This window comes from Rhinopithecus bieti, unplaced genomic scaffold (genome assembly GCF_001698545.2).
Source record: "Rhinopithecus bieti isolate Rb0 unplaced genomic scaffold, ASM169854v2 scaffold_61957, whole genome shotgun sequence".
Taxonomy (NCBI): domain Eukaryota; kingdom Metazoa; phylum Chordata; class Mammalia; order Primates; family Cercopithecidae; genus Rhinopithecus; species Rhinopithecus bieti.
Genome location: NW_016823861.1, coordinates 249,937 through 272,439, shown reverse-complemented (window position 1 = coordinate 272,439; position 22,503 = coordinate 249,937).

The window sequence follows — 22,503 nt, the reverse complement described above, 5'->3', positions numbered from 1 at the left end:
CCTATGGTAAATATCATAACTCTTTTAAAGCTTATCTCTGAAAGGCCTAGATTTTGAAGTAAAGGAAGACGTTACTGAACATTTTTCATGTTTCTGTTTCCTATGATGCTTGTCAAAGAGCATTGATAGTTTAGAGTTAGATCATTTCCCTCTTCCTAAATTAGTTACATCAGAGATTTGGGGATTAAATGACTCAGAACAGCTTTTCTATTCTTTGAAGGCGTAAGTATTAGCTAGTGGTCACAAGAAACATTAGTTTATATTTAAATATATTCATTTAAAAAATTAATCAACTGTCTAATGCTGCCATTAGCAGATCGTTTGAGGGTTGGATGAATCCGTTCCTTATACACCAAATTTAGTAAGTTCCAGAGTTAAGCAATAATTCATAATTATTACTAACAATACTTGTATTAAGAATAATCTGCTGTTTTAAACATGAGATTTAAGATCAATTTACCTTACTCTTGGTGCTTATGTTTAGTAAGTGGTGACTACAATGAAGTTGGCCTCTACAAAATCATTGAGATTTAACCAGACCATCAGAATGGCTGACTTTTATGCCTAGCAAATTGTGTTATTTTAAAATAGTCTGATACAACATCTTGATATAATTTTACTTTATGCACAAAGTTTTATATGATTTAAATTCTTCACTGACACTACATTTCAAAAATAATTATAATGCTCCCTATAATTTCAAAGAAACCTGGCTGTATAAATGGTAAACTATGTGTACACTGATGCCATGGTTAAAATTGTTTTAGCAAGTGAATAAAACTACCCTTTGTTTGTCAGAATTAGTCCTGCATTATTATAGTTTAAAAAATGGCAATGATTCAGTGATGCATTGGCTACATCAACAGCAATCACTTGCATCTTTATGTGTATTTTCTTCATTTATGTATATTCAAGAAAATAAAATACATAGCACATGGAGAATGGTTTCTTCTTTAGTGCATCTCATTTATTCTAGTTCTGTTGAACTCCTGACCTCAGGTGATCCACTCACCTCGGCCTCCCAAAGTGTTGGGATTACAGGCGCGAGCCACCGTGCCGAGCCAGCCACCTCTTCTAGCTGACAATATTTTTATACCCATTGTATAGATGCCAAAAGAAAATACAGATAGTAAAGGATTGGATAAGTCTTGGATAAGATGAAAGGTTGCAAGTAAAGACAAACAATTTTTTCCAGAGAAAAAAATTCAAGAAAATAATTCTGAGAATGAACACTTTGGTTCTGTCAGCAGCAAAGGAGGTAAGTGAATTCAATAGAGTATAAGAAAGAAATGCCACACACACACATATGTAACAAACCTGCACGTTATGCAAATGTACCTAGAACTTAAAATATAATAATAATAATAATAATAATAAAGAAAACAACAACAACAAAAAAGTAAATAAAAGAAGAGCTGTAAGGAAATAATGAAGGAAAAGAAAACAAGAAATGTAATAGGAACTAAAGGGAGACAGCACATGACATTAAAAGGGAAAATTATAATTAAAAAAAAAGAAAAAAAAATGCACTTTCCCTCAAAAAAACAAGTGAAGGAAATTGTTAGGAAAGTCATATTTTTTTCCTGTTAGCTGCCCAGTTAATGTTCTCCAAAAAATATTGAATATTCAGTTTCTCGAAAATATCATCAAAAGGCACATCTAAGCATTTGTATTTGCCCCTCCTGTATTAAATTTCAGTGGAACCACTCAGGCAAGGGAAGGGTTATTGGAGTCAAAGGATGCTCCATTGTTCCGTTTTAATTCTACTCTACCACTAATTCTAAGATCTTGGAAAAGACACTTTTTTTTTTTTTCTTTTTTTGAGACAGGGTCTCACTCTATCCAGCCAAGGCTGGAGTGCGATGTGAAGTGGCAAAATCATGGCTCACTGCAGCCTTGACATCCCGGTCTCAAGCAATCTTCCTGCCTCAGTCTCCTGAGAAGCTGGAACTACAGCTGCATGCCAATACCCTTACATATTTTTTTTTTATTTTTTGTAGAGACAGAGTCTCACATTTTGCCCAGGCTGGTCTCAAACTCCTGGACTCAAGTGATCATCCTGCCTCAGCCTCCCAAAGTGTTGGGATTATAGGCATGAACCCCCATGCCCAGCCTTGGACAGGCCACTTAATCCTGGTGGAGTCTATTATCTTTGTATATAGAATGGATTTAATACTTTAAAATGTTGGAGTTGTTAAATAATATGAAATATGCTACTTAGTGTAGTTACTTGGCATGCAGAAGTAGATAAATGGTGATTTTCATGAGTTAATTAATATTTATATATCATTCAATTGCAATGGCCAATGTTGTGATTTTTGACAAAAATATTAAATGGCTGAATTTGCACAAGACTGTTAAGAAATCATTTATGTCAAATGGTGCTGGAGCAAATGGATATCCATATGCAGAATAATGAGACTAGACTCCTCTCTGTCACCATATTAAAAAATCAAATTGAAATGGATTAAAGAGTTAAATCTAACACCTCAAACTAGAAACTACTACAAGAAAACAGATTGTCTTTGACAAATCTCCAGGACTTTGGTCTGGGCAAGAATTTATTGAGCAACACCCCACCAGCACAGGCAATCAAAACAAAAAATGTACAAATAGGATCACGTAAGGTAAAAAGGCTTCTGCACAGCAAAGGATATAATCAACAAAGTGAAGAGACAACCCGCAAAATGAGGGAAAATATTTGCAGACTACACATCTGACAAAGGATTAAAAGCAGAATATACAAGAAGCACAAATAACTCTGTAAGAAAAAAGTAACTATTTGATTAAAAAATGAGCAAAAGATTTGAATAGACTCTGCTTAAGAAAAGGCATGCAAATGGCCAATGGACATATGAAAAGGTGCTCAACATCATTGATCATCAGAGAAATGCAAATCAAAACTATAGTGAGATATCTCACCCCCAGTTAAAATGGCTTTTATTCAAAAGACAGGCAATAACAAATGCTGGTGAGGATGTGGAGAAATGGGAACCCTTGTACACTGTTGGTGGGAATGTGAATTAGTATAACCACTATGGAGAACAGTTTGGAGGTTGCTCAAAAACCTAAAAAAATGAGCTATTATATTTTGCAGCAATCCCACTGAGGAGTATACACCCAAAAGAAAGTAAATCAGTACAGAGTACATATGAGTGCAGAGATACCTGCACTCATATGTTTGTTGCAGCACTGGTTATAATAGCTAAGATTTGGAAGCAACCTAAGTGTTCATCAACAGATGAATGGATAAAGAAAACGTGGTACATTTACACAATAGAATAGTATCCAATTGTAAAAAGTATGAGAGATACAGTTATTTGCAACAACATTGATGGAACTGGAGATCATTATGTTAAGTGAAATAAGCCAGGCACAGAAAGACAAACATCACATATTCTCACTTATTTGTGAGATCTAAAAACCAAAACAATTGAACTCATGGACAGAGAGTAAAAGGATGGTTACCAGAGGCTGAGAAAGGTAGTAGGGGACTGGGAGGGACGTGGGGATGGTTAATGGGAATAAAAAATAGAAAGAATGAATAAGACCTACTATTTGATAGCACAGCAGCGTGACAATAGTCAATAGTAACTTAATTGTATATTTTAAAATAACTTAAACAGTGTACTTGGATTGTTTATAACTCAAAGGATAAATGCTTGAGGGAATGAATGCACCATTCTTCATGATGTGCTTATTTCACATTGCGTGTGTGTATCAAAACATCTTGTGTATCCTATAAATGTAGACACCCACTATGCACCCACAAACATTTAAAATTAAAAATAAATTTAAAAAAATGTTGTATATAAAAATCATTTATGTCCAGTCTTTATAATTTTCAATCATGGACAGTAGTTTAATTTTGGTGTGTGGGAAGAGAGGGTGACTTCAAATTGAAACAAGTAAAGCAGATGTATAAGATATAAAAATAAATAAATAAATAGAATTAATACAAAGATTACTTAATCCTTATTCTTTCCCCATGATTCAGGTAACACATGGAGAACCAGGTTTTCTTTATATCACACAACACATTCTAGTTACAAATGTCTGTTATTTATCTGATGTGTGGGAATAACTTTGTCAAAATTACCTTGTCTCAGAACTAGAGGTACCAGATATGTAGTGCATACATCCCATTAAATTTAAACTTGAGATAAGCAACAACTATTTTAGGATACCAGGCTCGTGGTCCTCACTTATATTATTTGCCATTTGCTCCGTAACAAGCTATTCAAAAAGCTATCCCAAAATTTAGTGACATGAAACAACACCCATTTATTATTGTTCTGTAGTCAACAAGATACTTCTGCTGATATGGATTAAGTTTGGCTGATCTCAGACTTACTTATGCATCTGGGATAAGGTGACAGTCTAGCTGATACTGATTGGTCTTAGGTAGCCTCACTCGCATTCCTGGCCAAATGGCAAATAACAAGCTGCAGCTGTGGTTAGCACAATGTTTCCTCTGCCATGTACTATTGGCCAGAAAAAGTCATCAAGTGAATATTCAATGGCACAAAGCAATAGGTTGAAATTGAATATACACTTCAATTATGAGCGTTTCTTTCATGCTCACTATGTGTTGGCCAGTACTTTAAGCCAAGAACTCACAGAATGATTTACCAACATGTGATTCCTCATTCAAATGTTTAGACCAAGCACAATTTACAATCAGGAAGATAAAGTGCTGAGCACTTCTCCATAAGATTTACTGGTCCTATCAAAGACTGCAACCCTCAGAAGCTAATGGCCTAACTGGAATGCTACTTTTAAGGTATAATTTAAGTACCAGTTAGGGGAAGACCCGCATGCAAGTCTGGGATGATGCCTTCAGGTTGTGGTACATACTTTGAACCAATGGCCGTTATATAGCTAATTGTCCCAAATAGCTACAAACAAAACGGGTCTGGAAATAAAGGAGGAGAATCTAAGAAGCACCTCTCCCAATCATTGCCAGTGATTTATTTAGAAAAGTTTTATTTTTTTTCTGTTCTAACAACTTTAGCCCCTGCAGACTGAGAAGTTTTAGTCCCCATAGGGTGGTAAGTTGGGGGTGGGATGCTTCTGTGAGGGAACATAGTAAGGGTTTTATTAAACCTAAGGATACACTGCCACTTTATTTTGGTAGATTCCTCATGCTGGCAGACTGGTAAGAAAACAAGGATGACTCTAATTATCATAATTAGAGTACTCCTAATAAAGGAGACTATGGCACAGTGTGTCTGGTATGCAAAGAATTTGCTACTGTAATTCTAGTTACTTTCATGCACATCAGTAATCATAAATGAGCAGTTCCAGAAATGATGGTCTGAAGGCTTTCTCAGTTTTGAGGCGCATACAGCACATGCACAAACGAGAATGTCTATCTGGGAGGGCAGGGTTTGGTGCCATCAGAAGCAGTCCTTAATCACTGACAAACATAAATTGTTGTAATTCTAAGACCTATATTTTCTATGCTATTTCCCAAAGATTCAACAGCAAGACAGCCCTGGCTGCCCATTGTAGTAACATGCTTATCAGTTCATTCTTCACAGGTTCTTTTGAAATTATTCACTCCTCCACTGGTGCTTCCTGGAATCACCTCTCAAATAAATTACTTTTGATAAAATCTTGGTCTCAGTAGATGTAAAATACTGTGGAATGGCATTTTCTCATTCTCAATATTCTTGGGGGAAAATAGTCTTTAAAATAAGACAAATGTTTTATTTTTTTCCATTTTAAATTAATGTATTTCAAAGAAATCTTGGTTACCTTATTCTGAAAAAGCCATTCATCTCCTTCCAAAATCAATGATGGTTTATTCTTTTCCCCAAACAGTTATGTGGCAGCTTTGGGAATCATTTTCTTCCATATTAAGCTTCCCAGTATTTCTGAAATTCTGGCAGATTCTGATTCGTGGAAGCAACCAGAACCCTCTGAGCTGTACCTCTATTGAATCATCTCTGCTTACACTGACTGTCACTCAAGTAATCAAGGACGTGATCTCCGCTTTTTTTTCATTAGAAAATCCACAAACTACATAATAATTGTTAGGGTTTTTGTTAGTCTATCTTGCAAAAAATACACTTAAAAAATTTGCCCAGTGTTGTCAGAGAATATCTTCATTTTTCATTTCAATATCACTTTAATATAGCCCCAGGAAACTGAACTTTTCAAAAAGGGGAGATTGTTGCATCCAGATTCAATAATATCATATTTCTTCTATACCGAAACCACTAAACACACACACACACACACACAGACAGACACAAATTAGGTGTGATGGTTAATTTCATGTGTCAACTTGGCTGGGCTGCATTAGCCAGTCCTTGGCCATACGCCAGTGTAGATGTTGCTGTGAAGATACACATTTTTAGATGTGACTAATATTTTAATCAATAGACTTTGAGTAAAGCTTATTACCCTCCATAATGTGGGTGGACTTTACCCAATCGGTTGAAGTATTTAAGAGAAAAGATTGAAGTACCGTGAAGAATAAGTAATTTCTTGAAATAAATTTATTGCTCTTTTTATGTGCACACACACACACATATACACACATGGATTCTCTAAAGAACCTTGATGAATAATATAAGATTTAATGCTTCCTTATTGTACTAAGACTTATCTAAATTTTAGAATCAATGGTAGAAATATGGTAGTAATGATAGTTATATTCACTGAGTACTTTCATCTAAGTGCTTCTTGTGCATTATTTTATTCTCACAAACACCTTAAGCATTTTTTTAATTTGTACAAATTTATAGGATACATGTGCGATTTTGTTACATGCACTGGTTGTATAGTAGCCTAGTCAAGGATTTCGGGGTATCTATCACCTGAATAATGTGCATTGTACCCATAAACTAATTTAACATTATCTACCTCCCTCACAATTCTCATCCTTCCAAGTCTCCCCTGTCATTCTACTCTCTAGATTCATATGCACACATTTTTTTAGCACTTACTTTGAGCGAAAACATGTGAGACTTGACTTTTTGTGCCTGTCTTGTTTCACTTAAGATAATGGCCTTCTGTTCCATTTATGTTGCTGCAAAAGACACGATTTCATTTTTTTTTTTTTTTTTTTTGACAGAGTCTCACTCTGTCGCCAAGGCTGGATGGCAGTGGCGCAATCTCCGCTCACTGCAAGCTCCGCCTCACGATTTCACGCAATTCTCCTGCCTCAGCCACCCAAGTAGCTGGGACTAGAGGCACCCACGACCACGCCCAGCTAATTTTTGTATTTTTAGTAGAGATGGGGTTTCATTGTGTTAACCAGGATGGTCTCGATCTCCTGACCTCGTGATCCACCAGCTTGGACCTCCCAAAGTGCTGGGATTACAGGTGTGAGTCACCGCACCTGGCCGATTTCATTCTTTTTTTATGACTGAATAATATCCATTGTGTAAATATGCCATATTTTCTTTATCCATTCATCTGTTGACAAACACTTAGTTTGATTCTGTATCTTTGTTATTGTGAATAATGCTGTGAAAAAATGTATGAGTGAAGGTATCTTTTTGATATATCTTTCCCTTTGTGTAGATACCTCATAGTAGAATTGCTGGATTGAGTGGTAGTTCTAAGATCTTTAAAAAATCTCCATACCATTTTCCATAGAGGTTTTACTAATTTACATTCCCACCAACAGTGTATAAGAGTTCCCCTTTCTCCCTATTCTTTTAAACATCTGCTATTTTTTGTCCTTTTAATAATAGCTATTCTGACTGGGGTAATATGATACCTCATTGTGGTTTCAATTTGCATTTCTCTGATGATTAGTGATGCTGAAAATTTTTTTCATTTATCTGTTGGCCGTTTGTATTTCTTCTTTTGAAAAGTGTCTATTCATGTCCTTTGTCCACTTTTTAATGCAATTACTTGTTTTGCTGGTGGTGTTGAGTTGTTTGAGCTCCTTGTATATTCTGTAGGATGAATAATTTGTAAATATTCTCTCTCATTTTACAGGTTGTCTATTCATTTTGTTGCTTATTTCTTTTGCTGTGCAGAAGTTTTTATCTTAAGTCCCATTTGTTTATTTCTGTTTTTGTTGCCTGTGCTTTTGAGGTGTTAGTCATAAATTATTTACATAGATCAATGTCCAGAAAAGTTTTTCCTAGGTCTTCTTTCAGCATTTTTAAAAATTGTTATTTTAGTCAGAGTCTTGCTCTGTTGCCCAGGCTGGAGTGCAGTGGTGCAATCTCAGCTCACTGCAAACTCCACCGCCTGGGGTCAAGCAATTCTCCTGCCTCAGCCTCCCTAGTAGCTGGGACAACAGGTGCACGCCAACACTCCTGGATAACTTTTCCGTTTTTGGTACAGACAGGGTTTCACTATGTTGGCCAGGCTGGTCTCAAACTCCTGACCTCAGGTGATCTACCCGCCTCGGCCTCCCAAAGTGCTGGGATTACAGGTATGAGCCACTGTGCCCAGTCTCTTTCAGTTTTTTTTATAGTTTTTCAAATGTTTAATTCTTTTAACCATCTTCAGTTGATTTTTGTATATCATTAAAGATAGAGGTTCAGTTTCATTTATATATATATAGCAATCTAAATTTTCCAGTGCCATTTAGTGAAAAGAGTGTCTTTTCTCCAATGTATGTTCTTGTCAGTTTGGTCAAAGATCAGTTGGCTGCAAATAAGCAGCTTTATTTCTGGGTTCTCTTCAGTTCCATTGATCTATGTGTCTATTTTTATTCGAGTACCATGCTGCATTGGTTACTATAGCCGTGTAATATAATTTGAAGTCAGGTAATGATGTAATGTCCCCAGATTTTTATGAAGGATATATGTATATATGTATGTGTGTGTGTGTGTGTGTGTGTGTGTGTGTGTGCCATTGTATATGAAATATCTATCAGATCTGAGTTCCTAACTAGAAAATGTTACCTAGTTGAAGGTAAAGGGGTCAGGCTAAGCTAATTAGTCTAGTTATAGAGCTTTCTGGTGATTTAATTGTTTTGATTTTAAAAAGCCAATTGAGAATATATGGAGGAATGAATAAACAACATCTTTTTTTTTTTTTTTTTTTTTTTTTTTTTTTTTTTTGGAGGCTTTTTATCCCACCTGGATATCAGGCACAGAAACATTGATTTGGTTAAAACCTACTTCTTGGATATTCTCGATGTCATGAAGAATAATTTACATATTTTCATGTCGGATAGAAAGATGTAAAGGGTGGCATAGGTATGAAATCTGGGAAAATAGGAAAATAAGCTTAGATGTCTGAGAGAGCAGAGTTAGTTCCTATTTTTTTAATAGATACGTATATAAAACAAATACTATGTTTTAACGTCAATTATTCACTTAAACTTTTTTATTTCTTTTTGAGACAGCTGCCTGTTGCCCAGGCCTGGAGTCCAATGTGCGATCACATCTCACGCAACCTCCACCTCCTGGGTTCACTGATTCTCCTGCCTACAGCCTCCCAAGAGTGTGGGATTACAGGCACCACCACCACACCTGGCTAATTTTTTATTTAGTAAGGGACTAAGTGTTTCAACATGTTAGTCAGGCTGGTCCAAACTCCTGACCTCAGCATCCAACCTGCTTTGGGCCCCCCAAAGTGCCTGGGACTACAGGTGTGTGCATGTGCCTTGGCCTTTCACTTGACTTAAAAGTGGATAATTTTCCAGGAAACCACTGACCAAGAGGAAAAACAAACTTTCAGCCTATATTACTCTATAAAGGCAACACAAAACCTTCTGTGTAAAGAGTTTTTGTAAAGGAGAAAAACAAAACAATTTCAGTGGTATGAGTATCCATCTATATTCATTCTTCACATTGATTCCATTACATAAATTCTCATGACATTAGTTGTAGCACTTTTTTTTAAATTATAAAGGAAAGAGCCTTTTTGATTGATTTAATTCTAGGTCTGGGTACATACCAAGGATATACAAAAAGAAAAAAAAAAGTTTTAAGTGAATATCTGAGTTAAAATAGTATTTGTATTTATAATACGTATCTATTAAAAAAATGAACTAACTCTGCTCTCTCAGACATCTAAGCTTATTTTCCTATTTTCCCAGATTTCATAACCTATGCCTACCTTTACATCTTTATATCCAGAATGAAAATATGTAAATTATTCTTCACGAACATCAGAGCATATCCAAGAAGTAGGTTTTAACCAGGTCAACCTGTGCCATAGTGGTTTCTGCAACTATCAACCCATCACATAGGTATTAAGCCCCACATGCATTAGCTAGTTTTCCTAATGCTTTACCTACCCCAACCCCACCCCTCAATAGGCCCCAGCGTGTGTTGTTCCCCTCCCTGTGTCCATGTGTTCTCATTGTTCTGCTCCCTTATAAATGGGACATGAAAATTTTATATATGTCTATTTTTCCTTATTAATAATCACTTATGACCAGTGTTTGTTTATAGAACATTTATTTTCCATTCTCTGAACAATTTATTTTCTGTAAAATATCCTAATTATTTTATTTCTTTTATACAAATGGGAAAAGACTTTTTTAATTTGATCTTTTAAAAGACTCAGACAATAAATAAATAAAAAGGAAGTGACAGTTCTCCAAATACCAACATCTAGGGGGAAGTGGAGGTGTTTAATATTTTGAAGTGTTTCTAGATGGACAGAAAGAAGACTATGTAGGTAGACAGGTGGAATTATAGGTAACTAGAAAGAATGTTATATTTATGGTAGGCTCATGCTACATATAACATTTGATTGCACATTTTTAAATTTAATGTTGTTGGTATGTTTGCCTTGTTTTATGTTAAGGTAGCAGGAGGTAGTAATGAAGATTTGAGTCCTGCCTTTGGCTATTATAGCTTTGGGCAAATTGTTAATTGTCTGTAACCATTGACTCCTCCTTCATAAAATACACATGATGATAACATTTACCTCATATAATTAGTATGAGAAAAAAATAAAGCATTACACTCAACAAGTATTAGCCATTATCTTATCATAATTTTATTGATCCTCTATAATACCCCAGAATTTAAAAAATACTGACATAACATTTTTATCTAGGCCTTTTCAAACTTTTGTTTTTCTACACTATTTTTTTGAAGTTGAATTTTTATTTCCCAAAGCTTACACATTTATTTATTTGATTATTTATTTACTCAATTTTGGAGACAGAGTTTCCTCTGTCCCTCAGACTGGAGTGCAGTAGTGGGATCTCAGCTCACTGTAAACTCCACCTCCTAGGTTCAAGCAATTTTTCCACCTTAGCCCCCCGAGTAGCTGGCATTACAGGTGCTGCCACCATCCCTGGCTAACTTTTGTAGTTTTAGTAAAGACAGGGTTTTGCCATATTGGCCAGGTTGGTCTCAGACTCCCGACTTCAAGTGATCAGCCCGTGTTGACTTCCCAAAGTGCTAGGATTACAGGCATGAGACACTGCACCCAGCCCTCCCGATGCACGTACATTTAAAGATTAATATACATTACCAAATTTTCCTTGGAAGAGTGTCCTTTCTCCAGTGATCTTAGAGACTCGCATTCCACATACACTTACAAAACCATTACTTAACTTGTTTCCCAAAACCTGAAGAAAAATACATCTAATTTTGCTTTTTAACTTGTATTACTTTGTGACTATTAGTGAAGACAAATCATACTTTTACTTTTGAGAAAATTTATATTGCATTGGTAGATGGCCTGGTTATCTTTCACTTGTTTCCTTCTAGTATGATTTTTTCCAAATTTTTTTCCAAATCTCTTTGATATATTGAGATTTTTAAACATTTGCCTTAGAGTTTACAAAGATACAGTATTTCCAAGACTGTAGTTTTTAATTGAAGGTAGCGTAAGATAACATTGCTAATTTCTCAGTATTAAACCACATCATTTTACTCTGAGATTAAAATGCAGTATCAGAACAAGAAAATTATGAAATAATACCTTTTTATCTCTGACAGTGTTAATCATGTTCAGGCAATTTGGAATCCCACTTTTATAGTAGTAGGAGAACAGGATTGTGATTAGAAATCTGTTTTTGTCATCTTACTTCTATCCATGTATCTGTGACTTTGAAAAACTTGTTTAATCTTCAGTTATAAAATTTAACAGTTTCATGATTTATTTCTTCTGCTACACTGCATTTTGTAAGGGTCAAATTAGCATATATAAATATTCCTTAAAATTTCCCAAGATATAAGGACCTTAAGTAAATACATCCTCTGTAACATATTTTTTGTGATTTTTTTGTTATGAACAATGGCCTGCATAATTTTAACATTAATGTAATAATGTTTTCTTGTTAATGCAACTCAAACATTATATTCATTAGGAGTTTTGGGGAATGGTGGATTTTAGAAGAAAACATTGGATATACATAGGCCACATCTTTGTTTTTTTTTTTTCTTTCTTTTTTTAATGGAGAAAACCATCTACAGAAAGTTGTTTTCCCTAGAGTAAGCCTTGTCCTTGCAGGAGGAGGCTGTTCTTATCTCTGCCTGCCTGTAAAAGAATGGGTTAGTTATAGGGCTGGGCGCAGTGACTCATGCTTGTAATCCCAGCACTTTGGGAGGCCGAGGCGGGTGAATCACGAGGTCAGGAGTTTAAGACCAGCCTGACCAATATGGTGAAACCTGTCTCTACTAAAATACAAAATTAGCTGGGGTGGGGGGGCGTGGTACGTGCCTGTAATCCCAGCTTGTTGGGAGGCTGAGGCAGGAGAATCGCTTGATCCCAAGAGGTGAAGGTTGCAGTGAGCCAATATTGCGCCACTGTGCTCCAGCCGGGGCGACAAAGCGAGACTCCATTTCAAAATAAATACATAAATAAATAAATAAATAGAATGGGTTAGTTACATAACTTGGTTAAGAAAGAAGGTTCTAACAAAATAAAGTATAAAGCATTTATGTTTAATTCAAAGGTTGTTGAATATGCTTTCCAGTTGTTTAATGCACATCTAGGTTGGTGCTGGATTCATTCTGGGGAACATGAGTGTGCAGAATATGAGATTTTAAGGCAGAAATGTCGTTTCCACATGGACCTTAATTTACTACTTAAAATAAAATTTTCAGAGTGTTGGAATCCTGTTGAAAACTAGTTATTCGTATGTTATACTGAAAAGAGGTTTGATTTTAATAAATTTGAGAAATGATGCATAAATAGTACATCAGTCTATGCTGAACATATTCTTTAAATGTTTAATTCATCTTTTATTTTACATACTTACAGATTCACGGGTAATTGTAAAAAAAATTCAGAGGGATTCCATGTACATTTATCCAGCTTCCCCTCAGGATAATGTCTTTTAAAACGATAGTATAATATCACAATCAGGATGTTGAAGGCTATGCAGTAAAGATACAGCACACTTCCATCACCACAGGGTCTCTCATGTTTGCCTTTTGGTAACACCCACTTCCCTCCCAGCTGTACTAATTCTTAGCTCTTGAAGACCACTAATATATTCTCAATTTTACACTTCTGTCTTTTGAGAATTTTATATAAGTAGAATCATACACTATATACCTTTTGAGATTAACCTTTTCTACTCAGAATAATTATCTGCATATTCCTTCAAGTTGTGGTGTGTGTCAATAACCTATTTCTCTTTACTGCTGAGCAGTAGTTTTGGTATAGATATATTACAGTTTGTTTAATCATTCTCCCCTTAAAGACATCTGGACTGACTCTAAGTTTTGCTGTTAAAGTTCCTATAAATATCTGCATTAAAATGTTCATGTGAACATGTTTTATCTGTACAAAATACCCAACAGTGCATATGATGCATCATATGGTGGTGTGTGGTTAATTTTGTAGGAAACTTGACCTTTTCAGGAGTGGCCGTATTATTCTACATTCCCACCAGCATTTGGTGTTGTCACTATATATTGTTTTAGACATTCTGATAAGTATACAGAGATATTTCATTGTGGTTTAAGTTTGTGTTTCTCTAATGGCTGATAATGTTGATAACTTTTCATGTGTTTATTTTCCATTTGCATAATGTTGACAATCTTTTCATGTGTTTATTTGCCATTTGCATAATGTTGACAATCTTTTCATGTGTTTATTTGCCATTTGTATATCCTCTCTGGTGAAATGTCTCTTCAAATCTTTTTCCTGTTTTTCCAATTGTTTCGTTATTGAGTTTAAAAAACTTCTTTATATAATTTATGGGCTACAAGTTTTGCAAATACTGTATCTCACTCTGTAGCCTGTTTTTTAATGATGTCAGTGGGGTCTTATGAGAAGCAAAACATTTTAATTTTGATGAAGTCCAGTATATAACTATTTCTTCTATAAATTGTGCTTTGATCTTCAAGTCTAAGACCTATATGCTAAATGACAGATCTCAAAGATTTTCTCTATTTTTTTTGTTTTATAGTTTTAAATTTAACTTCATCAACTATTTTGTGTTAGTTTGGGTATAATGTGAGATTGAGGTTGAGATTCATTTTATTGTGCAACTAAAAAGACAGAGTAGTCAATACTGTATGCTATTAGCAGAGGAATAGATATATAGATCAATGGAACAAAAGAGGTAACCCCAAAACAGACTCACACAAATATACCTAACTTATTTTTGACAATGGAAAACACATAATTAAATGGAAAAAAAAAAAGAATATTTTTTTCAGCAAATGGTATTGCACCAATTGGACATCATGACGGGATTGCGATAAAGATTAAACCCATATATTAATTTGTGGAGAATTGTCATCCATGAATACAGTTCATGAACAGGCTATGTCTCTTCATTTACTTAAGTCATCTTTGATTATGTTCATTAGTATTGTACAGGTTTTAGCATACAAATCTTGCATATTTTGTTAGACTTACACCTCAGTATTTCTTTATTTTCCACTGTGATATATATTCTTCCTGTCCCAAATCCTTGTTTGTCTTTAATGTAAGACTTTAACTAGACCTCTAGTTTTTGAGAATTTCTTACACGTGGAAGCTTTCCTTGATGTGCCTTTTTTATTATAAGCTCTGTTCTAACTCCATGACTATACAGGTCAATGATGGTGCTAGAAGGGTAACCTCATTTATTATCGATAACTACTCTCATCATGTCACCCATTTCAGCGCTCCTTAAATGTTCAACATACAGTTTCTTTTAAGTATTTCCAACAACAGATACACGGAATGGTTAAAAATCAGAACTCTTGTAGCTTGGTATTTCTAAAATAACATTTTAGTTTTTAATAAAATACTACTTGAAAATAAGACCAATTCTTTGTTAAATAAAGTGCAAAGCCCTACCTACAACATACTCCTTTGAGACACCCACCAAACTCTGAGCACATTGAAAACATGGGGAATTTTTGCAATACTTAATTTTGTTTAATCCAGAGAATTCCAAACGAGTGTTTTAAACTAACCCTTTTCACTGTAGCCCATCTGTTAACAGTTCATAGAATTCTGACTTTTGACAAAAACAGAATTTTTAAGTAACAAAAATAGTTAATTAAAAATGAAGCAGCTTGGTTAATTCTTGATAAATAAAAAGTATAGGATTTGTCTCAGACTACAGGTTGCTTGTATTTGCCCATTTGTTCCTTGCTTTTTTGCTCACATAGGGAACTTATGATTTTATTTGATTAAATATGTATGTACCTGTTTTTAAACACTTGTCTCATACTTCGCATTACTATTTAGATGTTACATTACTCTTCAGCTTTTCTAAGTTGTGATTTTATTGACATTCAAAAGCAGAAACAGTGATAAAAGCATTGTGTTTACTAAAATACGAAATGAATTATTTGAAAGTAATAGTATCACATATTTAAATGTGGAAATACCACACGAAGAGCAATGCGAAGTTGATTATGTTAAACATGTAACAATTTTCAAGTGTAAATTGTGAACAGAAAATTATATTAGAAAAGGAACTGCTTGAGGCTTTTATTTAATAATGTAATTCTTGGCTGGGTGCTGTGGCTAACGTCTGTAATGCCAGCACTTCTGGAGGGCGAGACAGGCAGATCACGAGGTCAAGAGTTCAAGACCAGCCTGGACAACATTGTTGAACCAGCCTGGTTCAACAATGGGGTTAGTGAAACCCCGTCTCTACTAAAAATACAAAAATTAGCTGGGTGTGGTGGCGGGCACCTGTAATCCTAGCTGCTCAGGAAGTTGAGGCAGAATTGCTTGAACCCTGGAGGTGGAGGTTGCAGTGAGCTGAGATCATGCCACTGCAATACAGCCCAGTTGGCAGAGCGAGACTCCTCCTCANTTTTTTTTTTTTCTTTCTTTTTTTAATGGAGAAAACCATCTACAGAAAGTTGTTTTCCCTAGAGTAAGCCTTGTCCTTGCAGGAGGAGGCTGTTCTTATCTCTGCCTGCCTGTAAAAGAATGGGTTAGTTATAGGGCTGGGCGCAGTGACTCATGCTTGTAATCCCAGCACTTTGGGAGGCCGAGGCGGGTGAATCACGAGGTCAGGAGTTTAAGACCAGCCTGACCAATATGGTGAAACCTGTCTCTACTAAAAATACAAAAATTAGCTGGGGGTGGGGGGGCGTGGTACGTGCCTGTAATCCCAGCTTGTTGGGAGGCTGAGGCAGGAGAATCGCTTGATCCCAAGAGGTGAAGGTTGCAGTGAGCCAATATTGCGCCACTGTGCTCCAGCCGGGGCGACAAAGCGAGACTCCATTTCAAAAATAAATACATAAATAAATAAATAAATAGAATGGGTTAGTTACATAACTTGGTTAAGAAAGAAGGTTCTAACAAAATAAAGTATAAAGCATTTATGTTTAATTCAAAGGTTGTTGAATATGCTTTCCAGTTGTTTAATGCACATCTAGGTTGGTGCTGGATTCATTCTGGGGAACATGAGTGTGCAGAATATGAGATTTTAAGGCAGAAATGTCGTTTCCACATGGACCTTAATTTACTACTTAAAAATAAAAATTTTCAGAGTGTTGGAATCCTGTTGAAAACTAGTTATTCGTATGTTATACTGAAAAGAGGTTTGATTTTTAATAAATTTGAGAAATGATGCATAAATAGTACATCAGTCTATGCTGAACATATTCTTTAAATGTTTAATTCATCTTTTTATTTTACATACTTACAGATTCACGGGTAATTGTAAAAAAAATTCAGAGGGATTCCATGTACATTTATCCAGCTTCCCCTCAGGATAATGTCTTTTAAAACGATAGTATAATATCACAATCAGGATGTTGAAGGCTATGCAGTAAAGATACAGCACACTTCCATCACCACAGGGTCTCTCATGTTTGCCTTTTTGGTAACACCCACTTCCCTCCCAGCTGTACTAATTCTTAGCTCTTGAAGACCACTAATATATTCTCAATTTTTACACTTCTGTCTTTTTGAGAATTTTATATAAGTAGAATCATACACTATATACCTTTTGAGATTAACCTTTTTCTACTCAGAATAATTATCTGCATATTCCTTCAAGTTGTGGTGTGTGTCAATAACCTATTTCTCTTTACTGCTGAGCAGTAGTTTTTGGTATAGATATATTACAGTTTGTTTAATCATTCTCCCCTTAAAGACATCTGGACTGACTCTAAGTTTTGCTGTTAAAGTTCCTATAAATATCTGCATTAAAATGTTCATGTGAACATGTTTTATCTGTACAAAATACCCAACAGTGCATATGATGCATCATATGGTGGTGTGTGGTTAATTTTGTAGGAAACTTGACCTTTTCAGGAGTGGCCGTATTATTCTACATTCCCACCAGCATTTGGTGTTGTCACTATATATTGTTTTAGACATTCTGATAAGTATACAGAGATATTTCATTGTGGTTTAAGTTTGTGTTTCTCTAATGGCTGATAATGTTGATAACTTTTTCATGTGTTTATTTTCCATTTGCATAATGTTGACAATCTTTTCATGTGTTTATTTGCCATTTGCATAATGTTGACAATCTTTTCATGTGTTTATTTGCCATTTGTATATCCTCTCTGGTGAAATGTCTCTTCAAATCTTTTCCTGTTTTCCAATTGTTTCGTTATTGAGTTTAAAAAACTTCTTTATATAATTTATGGGCTACAAGTTTTGCAAATACTGTATCTCACTCTGTAGCCTGTTTTTTAATGATGTCAGTGGGGTCTTATGAGAAGCAAAACATTTTAATTTTGATGAAGTCCAGTATATAACTATTTCTTCTATAAATTGTGCTTTGATCTTCAAGTCTAAGACCTATATGCTAAATGACAGATCTCAAAGATTTTCTCTATTTTTTTTGTTTTATAGTTTTAAATTTAACTTCATCAACTATTTTGTGTTAGTTTGGGTATAATGTGAGATTGAGGTTGAGATTCATTTTATTGTGCAACTAAAAGACAGAGTAGTCAATACTGTATGCTATTAGCAGAGGAATAGATATATAGATCAATGGAACAAAAGAGGTAACCCCAAAACAGACTCACACAAATATACCTAACTTATTTTGACAATGGAAAACACATAATTAAATGGAAAAAAAAAAAGAATATTTTTTTCAGCAAATGGTATTGCACCAATTGGACATCATGACGGGATTGCGATAAAGATTAAACCCATATATTAATTTGTGGAGAATTGTCATCCATGAATACAGTTCATGAACAGGCTATGTCTCTTCATTTACTTAAGTCATCTTTGATTATGTTCATTAGTATTGTACAGGTTTTAGCATACAAATCTTGCATATTTTGTTAGACTTACACCTCAGTATTTCTTTATTTTCCACTGTGATATATATTCTTCCTGTCCCAAATCCTTGTTTGTCTTTAATGTAAGACTTTAACTAGACCTCTAGTTTTGAGAATTTCTTACACGTGGAAGCTTTCCTTGATGTGCCTTTTTTATTATAAGCTCTGTTCTAACTCCATGACTATACAGGTCAATGATGGTGCTAGAAGGGTAACCTCATTTATTATCGATAACTACTCTCATCATGTCACCCATTTCAGCGCTCCTTAAATGTTCAACATACAGTTTCTTTTAAGTATTTCCAACAACAGATACACGGAATGGTTAAAATCAGAACTCTTGTAGCTTGGTATTTCTAAAATAACATTTTAGTTTTAATAAAATACTACTTGAAAATAAGACCAATTCTTTGTTAAATAAAGTGCAAAGCCCTACCTACAACATACTCCTTTGAGACACCCACCAAACTCTGAGCACATTGAAAACATGGGGAATTTTGCAATACTTAATTTTGTTTAATCCAGAGAATTCCAAACGAGTGTTTTAAACTAACCCTTTTCACTGTAGCCCATCTGTTAACAGTTCATAGAATTCTGACTTTTGACAAAACAGAATTTTAAGTAACAAAATAGTTAATTAAAATGAAGCAGCTTGGTTAATTCTTGATAAATAAAAGTATAGGATTTGTCTCAGACTACAGGTTGCTTGTATTTGCCCATTTGTTCCTTGCTTTTTTGCTCACATAGGGAACTTATGATTTTATTTGATTAAATATGTATGTACCTGTTTTAAACACTTGTCTCATACTTCGCATTACTATTTAGATGTTACATTACTCTTCAGCTTTTCTAAGTTGTGATTTTATTGACATTCAAAAGCAGAAACAGTGATAAAAGCATTGTGTTTACTAAAATACGAAATGAATTATTTGAAAGTAATAGTATCACATATTTAAATGTGGAAATACCACACGAAGAGCAATGCGAAGTTGATTATGTTAAACATGTAACAATTTTCAAGTGTAAATTGTGAACAGAAAATTATATTAGAAAAGGAACTGCTTGAGGCTTTTATTTAATAATGTAATTCTTGGCTGGGTGCTGTGGCTAACGTCTGTAATGCCAGCACTTCTGGAGGGCGAGACAGGCAGATCACGAGGTCAAGAGTTCAAGACCAGCCTGGACAACATTGTTGAACCAGCCTGGTTCAACAATGGGGTTAGTGAAACCCCGTCTCTACTAAAATACAAAATTAGCTGGGTGTGGTGGCGGGCACCTGTAATCCTAGCTGCTCAGGAAGTTGAGGCAGAATTGCTTGAACCCTGGAGGTGGAGGTTGCAGTGAGCTGAGATCATGCCACTGCAATACAGCCCAGTTGGCAGAGCGAGACTCCTCCTCAGAAAATAAATAAATAAATAAAAGAATGTAATTCTTTTAGCATATAAACAGGATATTGATCAATTTTTGCTTGTTTTAGAGGGCATTTCAGATGCATTTTTGTTTGTTTTCAGTGTCTTTGTTGATAATAGAATTCTCTTTTATGTCCATAAAATTATCTTGATTATTAAAAGAAGTCCTCGACTTCTAATATTGCTGAGCTCATTTTTCAGTAATATGCACTGTTAATGAAATGTTCTTTCCAGCAATTTTTCACAGTGGTAAAGTGTTTACAATTCAGTATGCGATAATATTCATGACAATAGTCTGACTGGTGTCAGCAATCTGTAATTGTTGAAATAGTGGACCTATGGCAAAATAATTCTTAGCTCTGAGACCCCCACTCTGCTCAGTAATTAGAATTTGAAGAACTATGAAATTATAATCATTTTAAAGTAGTGTTTGATTTTAGACCTTTACTTGGCCTGCCTTTAATATTTTTCTGTTTCAGTCATTTTCCCACTTCCTACCATCTGCCAACCTTATTCCCTTATTCTGCAGCTATTGCCACTTCTGAGCTCCCTCAAAATCTAGCAGTCCTTTAGATTTCCTCTGTGTTTTTAACCTTACCATTCCTCCTACAAAAGCCCAGCTCCGTTCGGTTGAATGCGATACATTTCACTTGAGTCAGTAAATAGTTTGGAGAGTGCCTTGCTGTGCTAGACACTGTATTAAGCTTTATAGACATAAAAATATTTATCTTGATTCTATGATACTGCTGAATCCAAGACCTATCACTGTTTTTAAACTGTTCCATAAATTTAACATTAGCTTTCAGAGGGAAAAACACAGACAAACACATTATGTTAAATGTATATGTTGACATGATACTTTCTGAAAACATTAAATATAAAAACATGTTCAGAATACATAAAACATCATCTTGTTTTCTGAAGAAGCTTGAAGTTCAGTGTAAAGACAGACCTACACAAATTTGGGTGTGATCTTATGAACATTTGGTTGGTTTTGTCAATGTCAGAGTAAAATCTAGAGACTAATCTCTAAATTAAACATTTAATTTGTGATCACAGAATTGCAGTTCAGGGCATACACACAGGCCTGGGATGTCTTCAATACGTTTCAAGAATAAAAAGAAAGTTGCGAGTTTTATCATAAAGAGTTATGTTATATATCGTTTTGAAAGAAAGTTTATTGACTCTCTAGATAAGCTTTTGGGAGCCGGCAGGCCCTAGACTTAGTCACTGCTATTTCAGGTTTCTTCAGCAGTTACTAGCAGGCTGTTACAGCAGTTCAGCTTGCAGAAAATTCAATTATTGAAGCTGGTGCTATGTGATTTTTTTCCCCAGCCCCTCGACTCTGATTTAATTGGGCATAACAAGAATGACCCAACTCATATAATCAACTTTAACAGTTTTAAAGGAAAAAAATGATTAAATTTATATTGGTAAACTTACAATGCTAGCAGCAGTACAGATGATGGATGGAGAAAGTTGAGACTGACATAAAGAAGAACAGCACCAAGATTCTAAGATTTCTCTCCATGCCTGCTCCCAGGAAACAGCAGCTATTATTTATAAATTACTTGACACTTACAAGCCTGGTTATGGGAGGTGTGGGTGTTTTCTGTCGTTTGGATTTTGTCTTAAGTAAGCACTGTGTATTTACTTGGGTCTTAGGCATGGACTCTTCTTAGTGAACCTGTCTGGCCTTCGCTATCAGTGTGGGTCCAGCATGTATTTTTGATCCTTGTTAAGTCGCAGAATATTTTGTTTTAATGTGCCATAATTCCAGCGCCAGTGGGTTTTCCCAGTTACCTATTAAAAATAAATAAAACAAAAAACACCAACAAAAATGTTTTTTGTGCTTCTTCCAGCAGTTTGAGGCTTTTATCATAAGATAGGAAGGAAAAATTGATCCAGGTGGACCACAGACTTTTCCTGCAAAGCCTGCTACTTCCCTCTTCATGCCTAAACCTTGAAAGACCCCCTTTTTACAACTGTCAGCTGCTTTCAAACTTTCTTGAGCATATCATTATATCTGTAGAGAAGAGCCTATGGCCTTTGACAAAATTCAACAGCCCTTCATGCTAAAAGCTCTCAATAAATTCGGTATTGATGGAACATATCTCAAAAAAATAAGAACTATTTATGACAAATCCACAGCCAATATCATACTAAATGGGCAAAATTGGAAGCATTCCCTTTGAAAACTGGCACAAGACAGGGATGCCCTCTCTCACCACTCCTATTCAATATAGTGTTGGAAGTTCTGGCTAGGGCAATCAGACAAGAGAAAGAAATAAAGGGTATTCAGTTAGGAAAAGAAGAAGTCAAATTGTCCCTGTTTGCAGATGATGTGATTGTATATTTAGAAAACCCCATCATCTCAGCCCAAAATCTCCTTAAGCTGATAAGCAACTTCAGCAAAGTCTCAGGATACAAAATTAATGTGCAAAAATCACAAGCATTCTTATACACCAGTAACAGACAAACAGAGAGCG